General features: G+C 45.1%; 1 long non-coding RNA gene across 3 annotated transcripts in view; it reads left to right on the top strand.

Annotated features, from left to right (window-relative positions):
- LOC115006216 (uncharacterized) overlaps positions 1-25,046 on the top strand; it is a 214,178-nt gene that overhangs the window by 172,536 nt on the left and 16,596 nt on the right. For 2 of the 3 annotated variants that reach the window (XR_003832043.1, XR_003832042.1), the window contains exons 6-7: positions 5,647-5,716; positions 20,227-20,229. This is a non-coding gene — a long non-coding RNA (uncharacterized LOC115006216). The remainder of the gene's footprint in view (positions 1-5,646; positions 5,717-20,226; positions 20,230-25,046) is intronic. The other variant, XR_003832044.1, reaches the window with a different exon arrangement.

The following is a 25,046-nucleotide window of genomic DNA, read 5'->3' on the forward strand; positions in this document are numbered from 1 at the left end:
TCTGTCTCTCTTTAACAAAGCCCCGTGTCTTTGGGCAAATTAACTCATTACCAAGCTTTAAACACCTCCATTCATAGTGCGTGCTCCTTCAGAAAGTTTGTTTTAGTCCTGTGTTTACACCTCTATGCAGTCCGCAGACTGTTGTGTATACCTGTTACCCAGACATACTTAAACTTCACCAACCTGCCAATGTCTCTGTTGATGTGGAAGCTTTTTACTGAAGGTTTCCCTGGCTCTCCACCGGCCTGTCCCCTCCCCTGTCTTGTGTTCAGGAGGACAGTGACAGCGTTCATATGGTTGCATCTCCCTTACATATTTTCCCTCTGCAGACTGATGAGTTCTGACAGAGCGAATGCCTTTGTCTCGCACTCTCCCTTCATGCAGACCCTCTTTCAACTGTTGTTTTTCTTATTCCTGTCGACAGAAAGTTGTTTTTGCTGCCTCCCTTCCCTGCGTGTTCGTGACAGGCATACTTCCTGCATTGTGTGCGTGGGGTTGTGTGTATGCGGGCATGCACACATGTGTATGTGCATGTATGTCTTTGTGTCTATGTGTGTATGTATGTGTGAGTACTTCAGTGGAGTAAAAGCTGCTTTTAAGTCAGTGCCAAGTGTGGAGAATGGTTCCGCTAGTGAAGGACAGCCTCTCGCGCTGCACTGGGCTTCCCACTCTGTTCCGAAGAGCCAAATGCCTTTATCTGATGTTGGATCTTTGTTATTTGTCCATGAAACTACAACTGAGAACATCGTATACCTGTGGGACCGGCCGAGTGATGTCCTCCATACCAGCATGTGGACATGAACATAAATGGAGCAGTTTGCTCCTTTGCCATCCTATATTGTTATTAACTTGCCGCCAGCTTCTTCCTTCAGCTGTCTTTGAAGTATCAAAATGAGTTGCTCACAAAGTCTTAGAAGGATGACCATCCGGGCCATATCCTACTTGGCCGAGCTTCATTGGCATCGTCCCAAAAGCTCAAATGTTTGTGTCACCATGTCACACCTAAGGCGGTTCCATATTTCCGTGCTACATCTTTGTGGCTTGTGTTTGCACACAGGCTGCCATCTTGAGTTGTGTGTTTCAGCCACTGTCCTGTGGTCTGGGCTGGTCCCAGGTCTCGAAGCAGATGGTGGCACAGTTTAGCATGTGCAGCACACTGGTGGCACCAATTTCCCCATCATAAGGCATCTAGTAAAGGGCCGGCTCTTCAGTCCTATTTCTTTCTCTAGGTCATTGTTGTCACACCTCTGCTCTCCCACAATTAGTAAGTTAACACTCACCGTCATCCTCAGTTGACAGTTCACAGCCTTGGATTCACTCTATATTTACTTATCTAAGACAACCTTTTCTTAACCTTGTAAAATGTTGGTTTTAAATGTCTTTGAATTTGTGTTTTAATATGCTTTATGTAATTGCTTTGAATGGTCTTTACCGTATGTATGTAATACGGTATTTAAACTTAAAACAAGAACAAAAGAAAACAATCTCAAGTTGGTTGCATGGACCTTGTCTGTAAAAAAGTATTAATCCATGCCAAATCAGAGAGAAACATCAAAAGTAAGACTTTGCTTTGCTTGGCCTTATATATTGTGTAAATCCATGTTTTCTATTTTCTACATGCTAGAATCTTGTGTCAACCTTTTATCATTGCGGTGCGAAAAAGAAAACAATCCACCACATCTTGCAAATGATACCCGGAATGGCCATCTCAGTCAGAGGTTGTTGTAGCCCTAGTAAAAGGTTTGCCGTATCATTTCTACATTGTAACTCTGCTCACACTTAAGATGGAAAGTACAATCTAGCTGCCAAGGATAGATGATCCAAGAGGACGCTTTGATATCTGTTCACATACCTTTGATGCTCACAACACTAGATGTGCAGAAATATTTACAAAATCAAAGTGAAGTTCTTTCAACAGCTGCATAGAATTTGAGATGAATGAAAACAGTTGTATATCACTGAAACTCAGTAACAACAGCACCTTGAGGAAAGTGTGATGTTTCCATGTCTGGTGAAATGCAATACCCAAAATGTGGCTTATATTTAGTGTGTGTGAGACAAAAAGTGAAATAAAAGTTAAATGTAGGAAAATGAAAGAGAATTCTTTGAGAGTTGTGTCACAACACCGTCTGTAACAAAGCCCCGTGTCTTTGGGCAAATGACCTCATTGTCAAGTTTGAAACACCTCCATTGCATAGTTCTTGCTATGAAAAGAAAGTATTTTTAGTTGTGTTTACACCTCTATGCAGTTGTTGCATACTGTTGTGTATATCTGTATCCCAGACATACATGCAATTCCCCAACCTGCCAATGTCTCTGTTGGCACGACACCGGTGCCGCTTCCCGCTGCGAGCTCCCGGTCCTGGTAGCATGGCTAGCTGAGCTAATAGCTAACTACCTGATTGCAGCTACTGTTAGCAGTAGTTCACGGTTAGCGTTACTTTAGCATCAACTGAAGCTTTCTGTCCAGTCGAGGAGGAGCAGCCGGAGGACAACATTTTCACCATAGAATATGGTCTAGTTTCACCAAAATGAAGTTACAGCTGTAAAGCCTTCCACACTTATCCTGGGAGATTGTACCAACGTTGTTCTTTTAAGATAAAACAGTTGCATACTGTTGCTTTAATGGGAAAAGCATCAAAGCACTCACAGAGATGATTCTGGGCCTTTCCCGGGCTGCTAGGAAGAACTACTGACCTCAACCGGGTATATAGTCGGCCAGTGGAAGGAGCTATTTGAGGAACCCCTGAATCCGACAGACACAACCTCTAAAGCGGAGGCAGAGCTGAAAGATTAAGGGGAAGCCTTCCGCAGCTTTCAGGCAGAGGTCACTGAGGTAGTTAAAAAGCTTGACAGACTGAAGATCAACAGGCAGATTGGTGCGGTGTCCACTGTAATGCAGATGTTTGATTTATGAGACCGTCTACAGTCCAACTCCCATCTCTGGTCGTAAACTCTGGGTAATGACTGAAAAATGAACTTCCTGTTCAGCGTGTCTGGATTCACCCTTATGGACAGGGTGATGAGTGCATATATCTGTAAGAAGCTTTGAGTAAAACTGCAGTACTTAAACGCTAACAGGAGCCAATTGAGGTGGTTCAGGCTTCTGGTCAGGAGGCCTTCTGAATGAATCTCCCCATAGAAGTATTCCAAGCAAAATTGGAACAGACAGACCCAGAACATGCTCGGGGTAATATACATCCTACCTGGCTTAAGAACGCAACCAGGTAAAAGTGCACATGGCTGAGGAGACGGATGTTAGGCTATATTAATTATTCACAGCTGCTATGACCAAGACCCGGATAAAAAATATATAGATTATTTAAATTCTGTAGAAATGTTGTGACCAGAAACAATGAAAGGAATAAATACATACCCAACATTCAAATGCAACATGGCCAGATGTACAATGTGTTCCCCCATCTTGGTGATATATGGTCGAATGCTAACATAACACCTGCAATATATTAGTTGTGCAGCGCTTCAGCTGCAGCCACCTTACACAAGTGTTAAAAACAACCCCAGAGTGAGTTTGAGTGACAGTAGTGGCATTGGAACAGGGCTGGATAGACAGCCCATATCCCTTTCACAAGCTGGAAGTAAAGGCTGGCTGAAAATGGCATCTCCCAGGGAAAGCCAACAACTGGCTATCACCCTGACCGTTTGTCTTCATCAATCAACCTGCGTTTGTTGACCAAGCAACATGATGTCACTATTAATTTCATGCATTCCCTTAATGGGGTCCAGAGGGGAGCCCTATCCTCACAGTAGGCATTTCCTGTCCTGTTGCATTGCAGAATATGTCCACTTCCTTTTAACAGATCAGTTGGGCTTTTTCAAAGTTTTATTTCTTCTCTTGTTGTTGTTTTTTCTCCCTCTTTTTCATCTCCCCTTCAACTCATGTCTGCCGTTTCCCCCTCATGGTGTTATTTGCTTTGCTTTGTCATAGCTCCTCTGGTTGGAAGCAGCTCCACTGTGTTTGTATCCTTGTTATGTGAGTACTTGTGATGATTTCCACTTATTTGCCGAGGTATACACTGAACTGGATGTACCGAACCTTTTGATCAACCCTCAGATTTCATGAACAGATACTGGCGCTGCGTGCTCAGATCAGCGCATTAGCGTTTCATTTGAAAGAATGGTGTCACTGTGTTGACAAGCTCATGATAAGTTGGTGGCTTCTAAGGGAAAATGTTTAAAGCAGATAAATGCCTCAGGACTCCATCTGTCTGTCTCATTGTCCTGATTGTAGTTTATTTTCGGTGATTATGAAAACCTGCTTTAAACAGGCTTTGGGGATGTTGGTTTATTAGCTTTAGATGAAGTATGCCCCTTGCGCGACGATTCCGCACAAGGTACTTAATGGTATCTCTTCTGACTTCTGTGCATCTGTATTTACTGTCTACATGACTGGCTTCTTTCTTTTTTTATCATTCCTTTGATTATCACAAAGGAGGATAGAGTTGTGAATGATATTCCTTGCTCTTAGTATCACTTACTCCTTTCCTTCCTTCTCAATATCTCCCCCTTCTCTCTCCCTGTTACTGCACCTCTCCTCTGGCTTTAAAAGGCTTAGCAGCAGCTTAGCGCCCAGGTCAAACTGACCTTTGCCCTTCATCTGTCAGCCTTTTGATGTGGTGCCAGCCTGGGCTGCTTGCTACGCTCTGCCTTTAACAGCACGTCCAGGGGTCAGATGAGGGCTCTGCTTCAGGACCCCACCCCACCTCAACACCCTCCCGCACCCCCCCAATCCACAAACCACCACCACCTCCCACCTCCCACCTCCCTTGCAGATGTGTGTCTCTGATGCCCCGCTCTCCACCGCCCTCTGCCCTCCCTTGCCTCGTCCCTGCCCCAGTGCCCATTATTATTTTATAGTTTGGTTCTGCATTCCTTTCACTCAGGCTGTGGTGGAAGGCAGACCTTTGGCTTTATTGCTTACATATGTCCATGGCTTTCTCCCTCAGCAGGGAGAGACAAAACAGCAAGAGGGAGATGGCCAATAGGGGCCAGCCATCCAAACTCTCCCCACCTTGAACTAATTGTTGGGGGCCAGAGTGTGGCTCTACCTCAGTCCTGTGCCAGTGGGGTTTCAATTTGTAGAGACATAAACAGATACTAAAGCCAAGGTAACAACACAGTGATTTATCAAGCCAGTTCACATCAAATTATCACAGCGCCCCCCTGCTGTCAGGCCCCATAATAGCCCCCAGCCCAGCCCCTGCTTCAGAAGTGTACCGTGGTCACACTTCATTTAGGACTGCACAAACATGTGTCCCTCTGTCTGGTTTCCCTCTGAGCGTGACGCCTCACACCAGCCAGTGATCATCCTGGACAGAGCGTCAAGAGATTAAAGAGGATGTGAATGTCTGCAATTGTGTGTGTGTGTGTGTGTGTGTGTGTGTGTGTGTGTGTGTGTGTGTGTGAGAGAGAGAGAGACAAAGGTATATGTGTGTGTGCATGTGTCTCTAAAAGAAGTATACTTGCTCATATGCATAAACTGTACAATGTGTGTGAAGTGATTGTAGTCCCAGCTGGTGTCTTTGTAATTTGTTATAATGATTTTGATAATAATATTGTTACAGTCCACATGTATTATAACAAACATATGTTGTCTTCCTTTCTTCATCTCATCACCTGGAACAGATAACAACGGTGCTTCTTGGTGGAAAAGCACCCGAGTCAAGTTTGAATTGTGTGTGCCTGTGCAAGCCAGGTATGTAACAGAATCTATCTTGAAATAAACAGATTATTTTTCTGTAGCAAAATCATGTTTCACTTTAATATGGTGCCTGAACAGAGTGTTGCCTTTGATCTCCCCTAGCAGAGCCCAGCACATGGATAATATATCTTTCAGAGATAAAAGTAAAAATGTGTGCTAGGTGATGATGTCATGCAGTTGTGGCCGCAAGCCTGGGAGAAAGGCAAACTTTCACAGGCGAGGCTGTCCCAGGGATCACTAAGGGTGCTCTCTGAGCCTTTGGGGAAATCAATTACACATTGTCCGAACTGTGATTCCTGCTGTAGGAACTTAATCGCGTGGGCCTTCTGCAGAGGATCATCCCGATGAGTTTGGACACTGGTTTTGCTCCCTGGTGTCCCTCCACCCCCCCCCCTCCCAAACTTCAACCATAGAGATTCGCTACATCGGTGTGCCGCTTACAATTCTACAGAGAGTCATTCATCATCATTTGCTGGCGCATCTGTCTTGAGTGCCTTAGCTTTGATCATGTTGTATTTTATACTTAACATCTGTTCTACATTTAACCTTCTGTAATGCTGTTGCTCAGAAACTGTTACCTTGGCATTGGGGGGGGCTGCAGGGTTTTCCTGGTGACATTGTAGCCATTGTAAATCTGGCACATTTGTCATGGCCTGGTAAATAAACGATCCACCAGTTGAAACGTTGTGATAAGCAGATCTCCCCCCTGCCATTTCCTGCCTTACGTGACAGGACTTAGAGCAATCCCGTGCTTCCTTTTACGTGATCTCCTCTTCTTTCAGAAGCTTATCTACTCCTAAATCTTCCGCTTTGAATTGGGAGGACAGCAAATGTTTTTTGTATTTTCTCTAACTATTTCCAGCTCTATCATTTCCAGTCATTCTCTGAGGCTTTGCTCTCTGCTCATGTATGCTAGTACTCCACCTATGCCCCCCAACCCTTCCTCCTTTCCTCCCTCTCTCTCTGTCTCTCTCTGGCCTCAGGAACCCAGGAGCATGAGGCCCTGACCCCTCCTCCTCCTCCTCCTCCTCCTCCTCCTCCACCAACACACTAATCATCCCTAATCAGAAGTGAAATGCATTTTTCTAAGGAAGTAGCTGGAAAATTTCACAATCTGCATTTCTCCGACCAGGCTGATTAGAGAAACATTATCCTGCTTTCACAGTCACTTCCAATCTGCCTTTAATCTGTCACTTCAATCGCCTAATTATTTAGTCAATGACCTGGGGACGCAATCTTACAAAAGAATGAAATGCATGCCATATCATTTTCCCTTTCATTTATGCATGATATCGCCGGTTACATGTTATGTTCCCTTGAGCTAAGTATGCAGACCTCGTTCATGTACACGTATATGTGTGTCTTTGTCTGTTTTTGGGTTGTGTGTGAGTGCGTGTGCGTGTGCGTGTGCGTGTGCACCGTTCAGGCAGTTATCGTCCTTGTCCATTGCATCCACACATGTGTGGATCCAGTGTGTGTCAACAGAAGCTTGTTTAGAAGCTGCTGAGCTGTGAATGCTGGATGGGAGTAATGCAGTTTAGCTCTTAGTTGGAAGAGCCTTTAGGGAATGACTCTGTGGGGGAGTCGTGTTATTGGAAAGGTCATGATTACAGTAGGGGGTCAAAATAACTCGCTGACACTCTTTATACACAAGTGACTGCTATTGTGCCTCCGGGTGTCAAGAACTATATTGAGTATTGACTATATGTCACAGCAATAAAAAGGAAACCTGTTCTCCACTGCCGAATGTTCTACTTCCAAAGAGTGTGAAGTCAGGACAAAAGGTAAGAAATACCTTCAATGTCAATGAGACCATCAAGTTGACATGCTAATGTTGCTGCAGAGGGGAAACGGACATTAATGTCTTTTAAGGCTGCAATTCTGCATTGCTTCATTTTACCCTCATGAGTGCTTGTTTTACTTTAGCAAGAAGAAAGGTAGCCGCATCGACTCCTGTAGCACATCGTAGCTAACCTCCAGCTCTCATTTATAAGACCTCACTCTATGAAAACATGCAATCCAGGGCATTGTAACCTGCACACATAATAAATGTTGAATAAAGAAGAAAAACACCGGTATCAATGCAAAGATGAGAGAGAAAAATGGGAAGAAGGATAGAGGGAGGGAAGGACTTTGAACTTCCAGCACAGCGCGGCCCACTTATAATAGTCCTAGTCTGACACAGGACCCAGTCAGCCCGATAAGGACCCAGACCCGTCCAGGGCAGCTGTCTCTCTTTCATCTCTGCCTTCGCTGGATAGCAGCTCCTTCCTCTATTTGTGGCCGCCTCACTTCTCTTATCAAGTGTGGATTCTGGAGAGCCATCATGCTTATTTGTTCCTGACACCCAATCCGCTAATAAACCTGCTTGGAAATGTGCTTTTAAAAGAGTGTAAGAAAACATTCCAGTCTGGCTACGAGGCAGGTCCCGCGTCCCGACAGCCCTTTGCTAAAGCCGGCGCTTAGCGCCTCCATCTAGTGTCGCAAAACACACCGTCGGAGGTCATGAACTCTGGCACTCACAGAGCACTTTGACCATGGGAATAGCAGTGTTAAAGCCAAAACAAACATGAGATGCACATCAAACACCAAGACATTCTGTTGGTCAAATTCCATTTAGACACGGCTGGTTTCATGCATTTTGGTCAGAGTCCCAACCCAACACCATGTGTGCGATCACACGCAGGAGTACATTTAAAAAGATTTGTAAGCAGGCCCCATATATCTGTTCCTTATATTTTCTAATTATATCCTGGTGTTTTTGCAATGCGAGTCTCACGTGTATTCAGTACCTTGCTGTCAGAAACCATACCAAATTGATACATGGTACAAAATGTAGAGTCTAGATACAAAGCCTGCTCAAACATAATCGCTTATTTGTGCATTGTACTCGTGTATTGCGCACTACTGATACTAACAAAACAAATAAGAGTCATAATTTGATTCTGTATGGACTTTCTGTGTTAAAGAATGCAGTGTGACAGTTAATATTGACACCCCCCAGCTGTTAAATGCAGGAGTAAACAGACAAATCAGCCGTGATGCACTAACAACAAGGTTGAAAGTGCATAGCAATGAGCATAACTTTTGTATCAGAACAAATATTGACTTGTTCATATGTCTGACTATAATAACAGATGGTGCTGTAACAGAGAGAGAAAATGGGGGTGGGGTGGGGGGGGGTTTGCTGGAGAGAGTTGATGTGTGAGCTATTTCAGGAATGCCGGAGAGGAAACATATTGATCGGGACACTTAGACTTGATAAGGACGTCAGGTTTAAGAGGAGCAAGGCAATCATTAAGTACACCACTGGCAGCTGTTGTTCAAAAAATATATTTGCTGCCCCCCCCCCCCCCCCCCCCCCCTTTTCTCCTTTTTTCTTTCCACTTTATTTGGCTCTTTCTTGCCAGAGGTGAAAAGAAAATCTCATCTCCATCAGGCTAAATTGTGGTGGGCAGCATTATCAGTTCAAAAGACCTGGGGATTTGACAGCTCCCACTCCATGGTGATTAATTACTCCTCCACTGTGGTGGGCCCTTCTCTCCCCTCTCTCGCCCTGCCTGCTGCTGTAGTGCTGCCGGTGGCTGGAGGCAACACATGATAAGTGCTGCCCTTATTACTGGTCTCACTGGGAAAAGGCCCAGGCAGCACTTGGCTAACGCGGGGGCCAATCACACTCCCTGCGCCGCATGGGGCCAGGAGAGCTTGCGAGATACATGCCCTTTGTTTACTCTTTAGTGCGTAATAGAAAGGTACAGTGGTGCCAAGTCTGTTTGCGATGTTGGGTTAAATAACCTCTTCTGCTCTTCAATCTCTCTTCCCATCCGTCCATCTCTCCTTCACTCCCCCCCCCCCCCCCTCCAGGGCTATAAGGGGTTTTGATCTCTGCTTTAATCACTGCACCAGACTGCAGAGCAACAACAGACTGGAGAGCTCTCTATTATCATCAGCCAGGAGGGAGAAGACGCTCCTCGTCACATGTCTGACGGACAGAATTAATCACTTATGGACATCATATAGGAGAAGCCATCCATTATAACCAGTGTAATCACATATGAAGTCGCTTGAATCAACCAAAAGAGACCTCAATATAGTTAAGCACTTAGCTGTGTACATATTTGTATTACAAGCCCGTGGCAGCCTTTTCCGCTGTTATTTGCATTCTGGGGTTCTCAAGGTTCTGCACACAGCTGGTCCTTGAGCTTCATGTCTCCCTGTAGGCTCCACTGTTTGGCTTGTGTGTATGAGTGGCACTTTCCCTGAGGCTGTGCCTGCTTGCGTGTCTCTGTGCATGTGTTTTTGTGTACGTTTCTGCGTGTGTTTCTGTGTGTGCGTGCTCGGGTGTGTGTCTGAATAAGCCTACATTGGAAAGCTCCATTATTGGACCTGTCAGTGCTGTAAGTCTCCCCGAAGGCAACGAGGTGGAGATGAGAGACAGAGAGACACGCGGTAGGGCGCCGTGCGCACACGCCTGTCACACGCCTGTCCCCGACGGTGGCCATGCAGGCCATTATGATGTCTTCCAAATGGACACATCTGTCTGTTTCCCTGGGAACAAATCTGCTAAAAGCAGAAGGAGAGTCATCTCTGGTGGACTTTTATTTGTTTATGTCTGCCTGGACGTTGTGATGTATGGCATGAGAAGACACCTCCAGAGACACCTCTGGAGATACGTTACATCCCTCAGATAACACGTGTTAAGATGTCAATATTGTATTAGAAACCAATGTTCTCCTATGTGCCCCTACATCGTTATTACAATGGTAAGAGATTTGATTTATTTTGTGGAGAGGAGTCTATTTTTATCCGACAATATAAGCTTATAATGCAGGGGGAAAAAGTTTTGTATTCTTGTAGCTTGTCATGTAGATTATTGGACCTCCATGTGTCCCTCCTCCCTCTTCCAATGGGAGCAGAGAGGATGAGTGTTGTCATTACAGACAAGCAAGCAAGGTGAACCTTTCCTAGACTGGGGACCTTTTCCTGGTACGCAGAATCGGAACAACCCCTCGCTGCACCTCCCCATAATCCCTGGCATTTTGTTTTGATGCTCCACAGCATGAAAATGAGGGAATATGGCAATGTTATGGCATTTGAAGTCAATATGTATTATAAAATCAATCTAGATGAAGATCTGCCCATCCCTCTAATTAGACGGGGTGACTGGAGATTGATTTTTAATTGCAAAAGTAATTACATGGAGCAGATAGCCAGTGACATTTGATTATCTAGGTGATTGATTAAAAGGCCTGGCTGCTGGGGCAGACTGTCAGCCAGCTGAATCCAGACAAAAGAGAAAATTAAAAAAGTTGTCCCGTTTGTAATCACGAATTTCAAGGGTGAAATTACAAAGCCAAACATCCCCTTGGAGAAGACCAGCATCCTTCCTCCTTGCGCCTGTTTGCCCTCCTATCTCACCCCCTGCCGTCACAACGCCCACAACGCAAGACCCCCGTGACACGCTAAGAAGGGGGAAACAATGATGTGAAAAATGAATTGAGGAATTGTTCTGTTACAGAGAGCCTGGTGCGTAAATGATGGGTGCATATATCTGCTTAGCAGCCTTGTCACATCATCACAGGCAGCGAGGAGAGACAGAGAGGAACAGGCAGACAGAAATCAGGACAGAGAAACAGAGCGAGCTCTTATCTCTCAGACTGCTCCTTCACTCATCTTCATCTCTTGTCACCCCCCTGCAATAGGTGCCTGCACTTGTTCATTGTTGTCTTTCGACCGGTGAGGTAGTGAGACTAAATAAACAGCAGAATAACATCTTTTTCTCTCTCTGTGTGTTTGGGTAAGCCTGAAGAAATCCTTTTTCTTCTCCTCCTCATCTGTCATTCTTGTAGGATTCCTCTCTTAGGAAATGAACGATGACAGGGTAAAGCGTCGGGGGGGGGGGGGGGGACAGCTGAACTGTTTATGAGACTGACACAAACTGTTTATGTGGTTATGATGGACAGGGCTGAGTGATGACAGTTGGAAATGAAATACATTTTTCATGTCTACCTGCTAGCATGCAAGTGTGACCATATATCACCTGGTGGGTAGATTAAGTGAGCGCTCTTTACAGTCACTTCACACTTTTGTTCAAAGTTTTTATTTTTTTGTCAGTTTCAGGTTGAGCAACAAAGAATACAATCCCTGTCTTTTCTCTAGTCCAACCATAATATCATCCTACTTACAGCCACACTTGTTGATAAGCTCTCACACACACACACACACACACACACACACACACACACACACAAAAGCACAGAGCGACATGGTCTCTGTTCAAAGTCCTCATAACCAGCAGATCCATTTATTTCTCACCGTAGGACGTGCCTATAAATTATGTCTCGTTAAAGTATCATTTAGCCCGGACAGTTAAGCCACTCCTGTCATTTTAGTGAAGGTTCACTCTTTGCGCTTTCCATGAAGGCAACATTTATGTCTTTAATTTACAGCTCCTTGCCTGGAGGATACTCCTCGGCTTTATGAAGTGGTATTAGGGGGCCTATTTAGTTGTCATGGCAGAGCACTGCTCAGTGTGGTGCAGCCAGCAGAAGCCAGCCCCTGAAAAAGGAGAGACGAGGGAGCAAAGGCAGCGATTTCAAATGAGAATCGCTGTCCTTTTAACTCAAAGAGCTCTGTAGCCTGGCAGGAGCAGCTGAGCAGGGTCTTTGAAGGGAGGGAAAGAGAGCGAGAGAAGGGAGGGGAAATGAAATGGGACCGGGCCAACCCCACATATTATTCCCCCTCAGGACGTACAGAGTCTATATTGGCTGAAGCAGCATGGCCCCTGGGGTCACAGCTCCTTCTCTGGCTCAGAGAGCCGCAGCACTAAGAGGGACTTTCCTCTGTCTGCCTCAGAAACAGGCCGGCTGAGTGTCTGTGGGTAAATCATCACACATGTGCCTCCCAGCACCAGGCCTGGGCTCTGCGGGTGAACACAAAACAGCGGCACTTATTAAATTTCCATGAAGTTTACCGATTTTGCGGGATCAGTGGGGTGAGGCCGTCAGGGAGCCAATGCCACTGCCTGCAGCTTCCCTCTGCCACTGAAACCCGGTGTGGTTGTGGGCCGCAGCCTCCCTCCCCATCTCCAGCTCCCCCCTGTGTCTCTTCTTACTAGTTTAACATTGGAGGAGGATTTCTACCACCTCGGCTTTACCCTTCAAAACTCTGCCCACATCCTACAGGGACCCCGGCGGACCCGGGTGTAGCAGGCAAAACATAACTATATGAAAAGTAAAATGACACATGGCAGTAAATTATATTCACAAAAGACACTACGCACGCACAGAGCTACAGTCCAGTCAGACTACATGGTCATGCTGCCATATAGAATAATAAATAAATAATCTAATACAGAATAAAATGTATGTTGACTTCATCCAGCGAGAAAAGGAAAGTTATATTTAAAGTTATAGCCAACCCCAGAATTGAAGGTAGATAATCCCCTGCATGTCATGGGTAGTAAATGCTCACAGCGGGCCGTTCACCAGAGCCAGGACTCTTCCAGATGTGGAAGCAGTTACTGAAAAAAGAAAAATCACCAGAGAGAGACTCCCCAAAGACCGAAGTGAGAGCGACATGGTTTGGTTAGTTTTGGCCCTAAAGATCACAAAGGCCAACTTGTAAAATTGTCAAGTATATAAGTCATACTGAAAGTTTTGTCTTCTCTTCATATTTGATTTTTAACGTGATTTCTTTTTTTCAAATTAAAGTTTTTCAGACAGAGTTTCACATTTGGACACATTTGACTTGTGAGTATCAACTGAAAGTCTGCGTTATATTTGTTTCTCTTCATTTATCCAACCACATTTAATACAACAGAGTCCCTTGTTCATCTCCAGAGCAGTAAAAGCACTCTTTAACAACCTAACACCTAACAAACTTACCTTTCAGTCATAGTTTAATGTATTATATCCAAATTATTCACATGTGCTTTTAATCCATTTTATTTCATTACATCCTTTTATAAATATATTATAACCTCCATTTTTCCATTGAAATATTCAATGTAAGTATGATAAATTCACGTTTATGCGTCACAAATGCAAATGAAAGTCAAGTAAGGCCTTTGCTAACATGCTTCACAAACCTCTCCGAGGGATGTAAAAGCTACAAGATGTGTTGTCTACTTTCTAAACAGATGAAAACAATGCATATTACTCATGCAACAGACAACGCAGGTTTAGCAAACAAGACTGCATAAAGTGAGGATGTGGTCGATGCAGAGTCAGCTGCAGACGGTCAATTGCGGCAAGTGGCAGCCATATACAAATACTTTGCATGTGTGTGCATAAATAACAGTTTATTCCCATGTTGTTGTGTCTTTTGTGTCCTAGTCTAAACCAAGACCAAATACCTAGGTTCTGTTGCCGTTTAGAGGCAGCTTCTGTGTGATTCAGCACGCTACTTTGACCCTGCAATGAAAAGATATACACAGACAGCCATTCCTCTGATTGCAGGTTCGGGAGAAAAACAGGCCACAACATTTTCCAGGTGCAGATCAGCGCTCATCTGTGGACATCATTGTAGGTTAAACAAGGCTGTGTTTATTCAAACATCTTTCATCCTTCTCAATCAGGGATTCTAGTCACAACTATTGTCTGGTTCTCTATGTGCTTTTGCAGCTAACAAAAAGAAATACTAGTTTGGAAAAGATTGTTGTGGAAAGAAATCACAAATGTCCTCAACATGTAACCAGCACATTGTCTGGCTGGGCAAGGACACGCTTTAGAAAAGAGGACAAATGTAGAGTCAGTTGTGACCTTAAAGAGCACATGGGCCCGGCCTGTTAGATCTAGATGGAGATGAGGTGTACAAGAGTGTCCCATTAGCTCTACCTTTCCACTGCCCTCCCTCTCTTGGTGATGCTGGCCGTACTCCAAAAGGACTATGTTTGGATCCCAGCGCCTGATAAAGTCTGGCCCGTTGATGGGCCTGATGACATCTGCACTGTCCGTCTGTGCTCCCAGACAAATGCACCCCAGGAAGGTTATAAAGGCCCTTCTGCCCCTTATCAATCAATTACATTTGGATCAGATTAATTGTATGGAATTGTTTGCTGCAGATAGTAACCAGGTAGATTCTGGATGGGGGGGGGGGGGCAAGATGTGTGTGTGCGTGTGATTGTTGTTGTGTGTTTACCTTGCCCTTTTTTACCCTTGCTCGTTAGAAGCACTGTTTGTGGCTGTAAACTGGGGTTTTAGACATGACACATGAACAGATATCTATAATCCACAGTGATGTAACACCTGTGAATGTTTTATGTTCATATAATATTGTCCACAAAGTAGATTTACATGGTGATTGATAATGACTTTGACAGTAGTTTTGACAAAGCTTAAACAGAGCCCTTTGAATGCAGAATGTTCACTTCTGGAGGTAGTCAGTCGCATGCCAGTGAATGCACCCCTCCACCTTTGCTTATGAAAAGCTGGATTAATTACGTAATGTTCAGCTCACTGTGGCTAATAGCTGATAATGATGTGTGAGAGGTGTGTCAGACGGGGGAGCACACTGGACTGCCAAGTGCTGTTGGACCCAGGTCAGGCTGCGTTCATCTTACTAATGAGATGTCACACGGAGAAGATGGAGCGACCAGAGCGACCAAGCGGTCATTGCAAACTAATTCCCTTCCAGCTTTGGATTGTACAAACAGACCCAAATTCAGAGAGGAGCTTGCATGGCCTGCCAACTGACCACATCACTCCGAGGGTTCATTTTTCAGAGGGGTGTTTGGCTGTGGGGAGACAGCTAGGTCCGGTTTGGCCCAGCAGCTGTGTCATTTGTATTCCAGAGAAGATAACTTTGGGCCTGTGGGCCTCATTGGTCTACTTCATGCAGCCGCTGATCCAGTCTCCCGTTTAGTCTTTAGCTCCACTCTGAGGAGATGAGTTGAGGTTAAATCAGCACTTGTCTCCTCCTTCTGAACATCTAAATCTGCAGTGGAGAGGAGCGAGATATGCTCCTCCCTTCATCCTTCCCCTCAGGCGAGCCTCGCTTCTCTTAAGTTCTCTGCTGCATTGCCAGTGGGTCAGGTTGATCCCCCCGTCATTGAAACTCATTCGGGGGGCATTAAAGTGTAAACCAGATGAAAAAACAAAGGGCTTAGGCAAATCAGATGGCTCAAACAACAACAACAAACGCACATTCTGTAATCTGCTTAGGGAAATTAATGAGGGGGAGCCCCCTTGGCCAAGGTGGATAATGATCCTGGACCACGGGGATGAGAGGCTGCAGTGGATCAGGCAGAAGGTGAGAACGGGAAGGGGGGATTAGAGACGGACTCCCACCAGAATCAAACAGGACTCTGCCAAAGGGATCCCTCCCCTCCTATGCCCAAACTTCAAAAACTCCAGCCTAAGCTGGAAGTAGGTGTCTGTAATCCCCTCTGTGGCTGTAGATCTATGCGGCCGACTCAGGCCCAGCTTTCATCCTGCAGCTTGTTCGGCATGCTCTCCCTCCATGTCCTGGGAACGTAAACTTTTGCACTGTGGCCCCCGTGCAGATCGCAGGGATCTGCTGGCTCATTACCTCTTCATTAGCGTGCTGCGTCGTTGGCTGCCAAGAGGATCAGACCATGCGTGGAGTCTAGCTGCAAAGACTGCTTGTGGGGGCCAGAGACCTGGACACGGCAGCCAGATGGACGGATGCATGCTACTGGAAACACACGTTAGCAGCCTACAGATCTTTGCGCTGTTGGAGGGCTCCATAAGGACCCATTTGTCCTTAGCAGTGTTACGTCAATAGATTCCCCAGAAAAAGATCCTGTCATTGTCATCATACCTGTCCACTGCTGCTGCATGGTTGTCCAATCTGATCATCTGAAAGGAATGGAGGGATATTTCTTATATGTATATATACGCTCCTATTTATTAGGTTCTCAGAATTAGTGTCAAAACTGTCACTTACATCCTCTGGTTATGTTCTGAGATACCTTTGAAATGTGATGCCCGATGCCACTGAGTTGGATTTATCTGCCTCTGCTTTTCTTTCTTACAATTCATAGAATGCCGGATGATTTAAAGGGAGGTGTGGAATTGAGAAAATAAGCAGGCTTTGTAGTGCTTAATGGTGCCCAAAGCTCACTGTTTAAGCCCTCCCCTGCATCCAAAGCAGCCACAGTCAGGAGCCAAGCTCCATGAAGCCAAGTCTCATCAACCACTCTGCCATCCTCTGGTGTGATAGTGGCAATACACACACACACACACACACACACACACACACACATATTACCAGCAATCTGCATTCAAAGTGATTATAAAGGAACGTAAAGGCATCGAGTAAATCAAAGATAATCTGCGGTGGAATCATTGTTGCAAATTATGTGGACTACACCAGACGTAGGTGTCACAGGAAAATTGAAAAAGATAAAAGTCTTACCTCAATATTCTATTATATCTATTATCTGTTTAAAAAAATATATTTTCAAAGTCTTTGACCCTGATTTGACTAAAGGTGCTTAAAAAGTGAGACTATATGAAAATAATGCTTAAAAAGCTTCAAGTTTATCCCTAACCTGACTTTTCTCTGTTGTCACCTTCCTCTTGCTTTGCTGCTGGTGTGATCTCTGCATCTAAATTATGCAGTTCCTTATCTGACAGTCATTTCCAAGGCCATGCATGCAGTGTGGCCCCATGTGGTTATGGCCAGGTGTAAAAGCTTGACCTCTCTGTAGGGCAGCAGAGTGACTTTCATTAGAGCACCCACTGGCTGCTTCCCACTGAGCTCACTCATAGATTTAACACTGTGGCTGCATACGAGATGAGAGGGAGGGTAACATAATCCAATAATAATCACTGAGGGGAGATGTAAACAAGGACATTTGTGAGTATTTAAAAGAACTCAAAGTATTTGTTTAAATGGTTGTATTGCCACACCTGCCTTATATTTCTCAATATGTGTACTCGAGGCAGGTGTCTGGCAGATAACGCAGCCGTAGTTATTGTGTGGAAAGTACAACCATCACCTTTGTAGCCTGGATGGCTGACAGGGCCCACTGTGCAAATGTGCAATGTGGCACTGAGAGCTTTCTGAACAGTAAACACGTGTGCACACACACACACACACAACATACATTTGATACAAGCTGAATACACGTACAATTTGAATGCCTCCAGTTTTCCCAGCACGCTCACTACTGCCTCCCGCCCGGGTGGTGTCGTCTCGTTCTCTTTCACACGCGGTCGCTGTTGTTTTTGATATTTTCATCTACTTGCCAGATTATATTTGTCTGCGGGAGCGTGGTGGCCGGAGAGCCTTTCTCAAATGTTAACAATGGCGGGGCCACAACAAGAGGAGCGCGCTAATTAATGCATCCAACACGGTCTCGCGGTTGTGCAGGAGAAACTCAAACGATTAGTGTGTGTCATTATATTGTAATTGTATGGTAATTCTACATCTAAAGGACACAGACGCACACCTCTCTGCAGCCCTGAAGGTAGGTATATTCCACACACAGATTAAGGTGGGAGATTGTTTCTCCATGGAGAATAAGGATTAACTAGTGTCAAAGATATTCTCTTACCTGCCTCACAACTTAATGTGTTGAATTTGTTTTGCTTTATTGTTTGTTTTAGGATACAATTTCACACAACTGGAGCATAAAAATGAATAGATTATAAAGCTGATGGTAAAAGTCTCATCCGTGAAAAGATGACAAAAGCGCCACTTAGTTGCTGTTGAAGAAGTATTTTTGTATTGAGCTTCGGTGGAAACTTAATGTGTATGAATCATAATATTTAAAGTTGTATCGATGCATTCATTGATTGATAAGTTGATTAAAGAAGCTCCAGATCTGCACAGATGATGAAACTTCAGGGAAAGACGCGTTATTTCTGCATATAAGCATTCTGTATGTATGCGTTTCCATTACATCGCAGGAGTGTGTGTTGCTACACGTGTGTGTGTGTGTGTGTGTGTGTGTGTGTGTAGCAGCGTACAGATAGATAGACAGACTGAGAGAAGAGGAGAAGCGTTTGTCTACTTCAGCATGAATAAACTAAACTGCTGTGCAGCGGGCTCATTGGTGGCCCCTTACTGCGGCGCTTCATGAAGACATATGGGCCTAAAGAGCACTTGATGTGGCTTCCACCGCCTTGCTTGTCATCCACAATTTTGCCTGCCCTAATCCCTGCTTTAATTTACTCCACTCCACAAGGCAAGCGGTGACTAGCGCTGTCCTCGGGGGTCCTTTCACTTATGCCACCGGTGACAAGGAATATGCAGAGGTACAATTTCTCACCAGGAACGGTGACAGAGAGCAGTTCCGCCGGGGGAGCACCCCTCCCGGTCTCGAGCATCTTTTAATGTCACTCACAAGAGCACTTTGCAGTTGCAAACTATTCTTCAGAGACTCCTTTATTAACATGTTGATCCAAGGGGTCATTAGGTGAAGATTGTTTGGCGCAGAGGATGCGGCTATCGATTTGCTGAGAGATAGACTTTGCTGGAAAGTTTGTGACGGTGGAGCGGGACTACAGAGACAGCTTCTTCAGACTCAATCTAAACTATTTTCAACCCCTTTATCCTCTTCTGCCTTATTTTTTCCCACTCGTCTAATTTTCCCCAGGAATGCTGGGAGGGAGAGGAGCCGTTGACGGGCACAAGTAATTGCTATCAGTCTGTCATTAGGTTCTCTCTCTTGCACCCTCTCTATTTTCCCCTCTCTGTCCCTCTACACAGGCCTTTGCTCAGCATTGCTTACAAATAAGACACTTAGGAGACGAGTGGAATTTGCTCCCCAAAAGCTGTGATGTATTGGATTTTTTACGGTCAGAGCAGCTCCTCCAACAGCCTTTTCATTCTCTGTTGTCCTGAGAACCATTTTCTCTGTGTTTGCTATATTCACTCTCTCTCCCTCTCTGCCCTCTCCTCTCTGCCTTTCAGGGTATCATTTGCAATTTAATGCTTACCTGGGGTGAGCCTTGACAATAGCTTCCACCATGAAATGGCCCGGGCCCTGCCTGCATGCCTAATGAGGTTGATGTTGAGCTATTTAGGTCATTTTCCCTTTACAATATCTACTTAATGCAACTCCATGGGAGTGGATTGTTGGAACGGTTAAAGATTCTATTAAGTCTTTACAAAAGCCATTCCATTCCGCTGTCCGCCACATACTACCAGGGGCACTGCTCCACTTCACTTTCGCTTTGTGTGAGGCTGTCGCAACAAAGCAAAGCAAGGAGGTGCAATGTTACCCTGGAGGGTCACCCCACTAATATCTCTCCAATATTTGGCTGTGTGTGTTTAGTTTTTTTTTTTGCAGGTGAAAAGGCAAACATCCAGTCAATCAGCAGTTCCTTTTGTAACATGTGAAATCTGCATTGAGCTGGTAAATTCATATTAATCATCGCTCCAAATGATCTGCCAAAACAGACGGCCAACACCAACTATTAATCAGAGCAGAACCCGTGACAGCCTTTGGAATCAGAAGGGAAGGAGTCGGAGGGGGGGCTTCTTTGAGAGAGTACTTGATATGAAAACTGTGTTGTTGTGCTTTGTACCAGCATGTGGGAGTTTTTAAACAAGCCCATATGGTGGTAGCCACCAGCTTTTGAGAAGGCGGGTGGGTTGGGGGGTTAGCCAGGGCCAGGATTTCACACAGTCAGTATTGAGTGGGATTGAGGAGGCGAGCTCTTAAGCTGTCTTTTCAGGCACAGCAAAAGCCCTCCATCTGGCCTCCCCTAAAACTCAGGGCGAGTTTACTCAGCTCCCTGTCGGCTGATTGGGCCTCCTGAAGCAGAAGTAACAGCATCAATAGTGTAAACCCTTGCCACTTGAGAGTATTACATTTCTTTTCATGCTTGACTTAATCAAAAGTGGGGAAGTGAAATTTACACCTTTTTGATGTTCTTTTTTCCCCGCTCACTAAGAGGGGCGATCTTAACCCATTTGATCTTCACAAGCGCCCACTAAATGGCCAAATATGCCAAGCAGACGGAAGCAGACGGTTGGCAGTTGCCAGTTTGCGCAGGGTCACTGTTGGAGCACTCCATGTGGTGGGGCAGGCAACCTCACAGAAGGCTCCAGTCTTCACAGAGTCCAGCCAAGCTTCTGTCTGGAGGCCCACTGTCCCTCGCTCACTGTCCGCACCCAGCCAAAAATCAATCCACCCTCATGCTGATTCTTCCTGCTCTGCCTGAGCCAGTGTGAGACTTGTGTCGACTGAGCAGCATCAATTGAACACTGTAACTGGGGCTTTATAACAAAACGGATAGACAAAAAGCACCAGCCAAGTGTCAGCGCTATGATGAGTATATTTGTTGGCATTAGCATGGCTTTGCAGATTCCCTATCTAGTTTGCATGCAACTGCAAAATCAAATCATGTACACAGTGACAGATTAAGCCGTCAGTGAGTCGTTTAAACTTTCTGAAAATTGCAAGGATTGTGTTTCTTATCTCCATTATTTAAATAAATGGCCATCTGATAGCGGGGGTAAGCCAGCAAAAGGCAGACTCGCTTTGTTTGGTGAATAAATGTTTTGACTATAGTAACCTCACTAATCCAAGCTGTTGACTGGGGCTGGAGTAGAGTGAGCCAACCTGGGGGAGTGTGAAGATTCCCCTCAACAGGAATCTGGAGAGAGCAGTTGCCGGAGAGCTGCTAGCCAGTGACAGTTGCTCCAGGAGCCTGGCTTTAATGAGTGTGTGATGTCTGGAGTCTTGAGCTCATGTTAAGCCCAGGCTAAGGCCAGGATCTGACTGATGGAGCCCTAGGCCTGAGTACTGTGGAGCTGTGTTTGCACCTCTTAATGAAGCTGGGGGCCGACGACACGGCCTGGCCCTCCGCCTGCCCTTCCTCTCTCCCCAGGACCAGCCCTGTGCCAGCCAAGTCTGCAGCAGAGACCCACTCCATTAGTTCCTGTTTATTTCCCAGGCTTCCAAACCCTACACCCTTAGTCATCGTGTGCAGCGATGTTCCCCTCCCCTTTCTTAAACTGTTGTTGGTTATTCATTTTGGTCCAATTTTCTCACTCACTGTTGCAGGCAAGACATGAAAAAAAACTGAGATAATTAAATGCTTGTGCCCTGTGGAAAACAATGTTTTCCCCCCTCTTTGTGTTGAATATAAATTACCATTACAGTGCCTGGGTTGCAAAAATGTGTGTCTGTGTGTGTCTCTGTGAGTGTGTGTGGAAGGAGTTTACTTGGTGTCAGCATGAAAAGAAGGGGCCCCCATCCAGGCAGCCAAAATCCTGCCGAGGAACTTGTCTGGGATCGTGATGTTCCGACAGCTCCACTGTGACAAGATACATAGTTTCCATTCAGAGACAAGCTTCTTATTGGTTACTATAGTTTCACTAATGCCCAATTGAAGGCGATGCCTAATCTCGACAGAATGGGTTAAAAGGTGCCGATGTCCAGAGCCACAAAACCACATGTTGAGAGTCAAGGGACCAAGGCCCCACAAAGCACAGCTCCTCCAGCTTTGATGTGGCCCTATCAGGGGCAGGAGATTGAAGAGAGTGGGGGAAGAACACACAGAGACCCCCACAGCACACAAACCCCTCGAAGCACTCGCTGACAATGGCAACTGCTGAAGAGAGGGTCAGGGCCTCACAAAAGGTGGGGCATCTCAGGAAGAGACGCGGCACCACTTCCTCCTCCTCCTCCTCTTCTTCTACCTCCACCATCACCACTTCCATCATCATTGCTGTCAGTTTTATCGCCACCGTCGCCACTTCTCTCATTCTTATAATCGTTAGCGCTATCCTCGTGATCATAATTGCCTCACCATTTGCTTGGTTATTACAAAACATTATTGCATCATGTGTTTTTCCTCTCTGCTATACCACACACTCGTCTGTACCCTTTGCATCAGCGCTGTTCAGAGTAGGGGGGGTCAGAGACGGAGCAGTGAAAAGAAGGAGGGCAACATAAACAAGGAGGAGAGAAATACAGGATGAGGAGTAAGGAGCCACTGGTGTGTATGCTGAGGGGTTCTATGTTTAAGGCTCTCACATCTCAAGTACTTTTCTAGAGTAGCCTGTGGAGGGCAGGGTGTGTGTGTCTGTGTGTCTGTGTTGGGGGGTTTCTCTCTGTTTCAATAGACTGCCGCTCAATGGCTCTGAGGAGTAATTGAAAAGCTAATATTGTTCAGCATATCCCAGGGATTACGTCTTATTGTAGTAATAAGTATGCAATACTGCAATGTTTATTTTTGGTCAGGCTTTGTTGCAGCCACTAATTGGTGCCGAGTGTGAAAATGTGGAGTGTGCATTACCCCATGGCTGAGTCATGACGGCACAAACAGTCCCGCAGTAATCACTTGCACCGTGTTATCTTTGGAAAATATCTCTGCGGAAAATTAGACCGGCAGTCAAAGATGCGATCGATCGGCATCGTTTTACAAAACGTGTAGAAAAGCAGTCTGCAGACATCTTTGAAACATGTGCTCATTTTAGTAACGCTGTAAGAATAACTGGAGTTGACCGGCAAAGCATCTGCTTGTGATGTTTATCTCACAAACACAGAGCCAGCTGTTTGCGAGCCCATTCATTTATTAAACACACATTAACATTAGTGTAAAAAAAAAAAAAAGAAATCTCAGCGTGGCTCTATCGTCGACCATTGCCATATCTCCCTTCATTGTGCGGTTTATGGCAGATTTTAAATCAATTAAGTATGTCATTTGTAACAACTGCTGAGACTGGTTCAGGCCTAAACAATGGCAATGGGATAACTGCCCTTTAGTGAAGCATCAATGGGCTTACAATGTGCTGAATTAGCTGGCATATTAATGACCAGCCGCAATACCCCTCCATTCTCCTCGCCCAAATCTGCTTATGCAAATGGCCCATGAATCGAGTTCAAAGGAGTCTCTTTTAAGTGAGCCTATACTCATCCATACTGGGGGCTGAGAGAGAAAGTGACATGAGAAAAGTTAGGGACACTTGTCTTCTTTTTTCTTCTTCTTCTCACAGAACATGATCCAGTTAGCATGCACCTCTGCTGGTAACTAGCATGGTAGGGGTTGTCGAGTCCATAGGATTGCTGCACACAGAGGGGGCAGGGAGCGGGTTAATCCAGCCAATTGTGACTGTGTGTTTAAAATGTGATGTTCAGCAGGGGGGAAAGCAGGACCCATCCAAGTTCATGCCCCTGTGTGAAAGAGAAGAGAAAGGCTGTGGGGTTCGAAGTTGAAGGAATAGAATAATCCCCTTCACATTTGTTAAAGGGCCACTGGTCCTTTGTGTTGGCCAAGACAAATTTAAAAGGCGATGTCATAATGGTTCAATTGGAATGATATCTTTGAACACAATAGATGTGGCTTCTTTCCACGAACAACTTAAAGCCCCATTGTTCCTATTATTGGGCGAGATGTTTGGATACATGCGTACACTCTGAATGAGAATAAGTTGTTGTAATACAACCTGTTGTAAAAATATTGAGCATGATTACGCATGTTGTGGTCTCATGAATGATACAGACGGAGTGAGAAAGGAAGGAGGGGGGGGGGATATCTCTTGATGGTGAATGTGATTTCTTTTATTTGATTTTAGTTTTTGGAAGGCCCTGAAACTTTAAACACTAACGTGCTTTAATGGTTGAATTTAACACGTTTTGGTGAAAACTCTTAATTGTCTTAAGACATCCCAAACACGGTGTCCCTGCTTGACCTCTGTTAAAACTCTTGACAGGTGAAATATCTTTCAACATGTTTGTTTTCTTTAGAGCTTTGACTCACTGTGTTCCCGACTTTAGTGATGATGTATATGTTGGATTTAAGAGTGGGAATTTTCATCGGCGTTATAAGGCCTCTTGTTCTCACATTTCCATTTGAGGTGAAAGTACAAGCCCCATAGTAAGCACTTTAGTATCCCGAATAAATAAAACATTTATCACCACTCGCAGCCCTCCTGTTGGAACAGCCTTTCTTTACAATGCCTGACATCATGTGTTTGCCCGCATTTCCCAACAACTGTTGCCTGTGTATCTAGAGGCTTAATGCTAAGTTTATCCACGAAGTGCACATTCAACACACTGTTAACTCTCACAGGGAGTTGCCAATTAAACACAAAGCCCTAATTTATAAATCTAACTCTCTAAGAACACATAATACCCATTTTGAGTGGTGGTTATTTATTATTGCAGGATTCTTCATGTGTTTGCTGGGAACAGTCCAAGTTCTGGGAGGATGTATGCCAGCAACAGAAGCGAGGAGAAGGCTGACGTCCTCATGCTCACTGCTGGACAGGAAGGTCATTTCACCAAATTTGAAAGCAAACATGGGCTCAATAGGACGTGCGTGTCTTTATTTCAAAGCACTCGCAGGGTCGGGGAATATACTTATTACTACAGTACAGGTACACGTGAACATTACAG

This window comes from Cottoperca gobio, chromosome 3 (genome assembly GCF_900634415.1).
Source record: "Cottoperca gobio chromosome 3, fCotGob3.1, whole genome shotgun sequence".
NCBI lineage: Eukaryota > Metazoa > Chordata > Actinopteri > Perciformes > Bovichtidae > Cottoperca > Cottoperca gobio.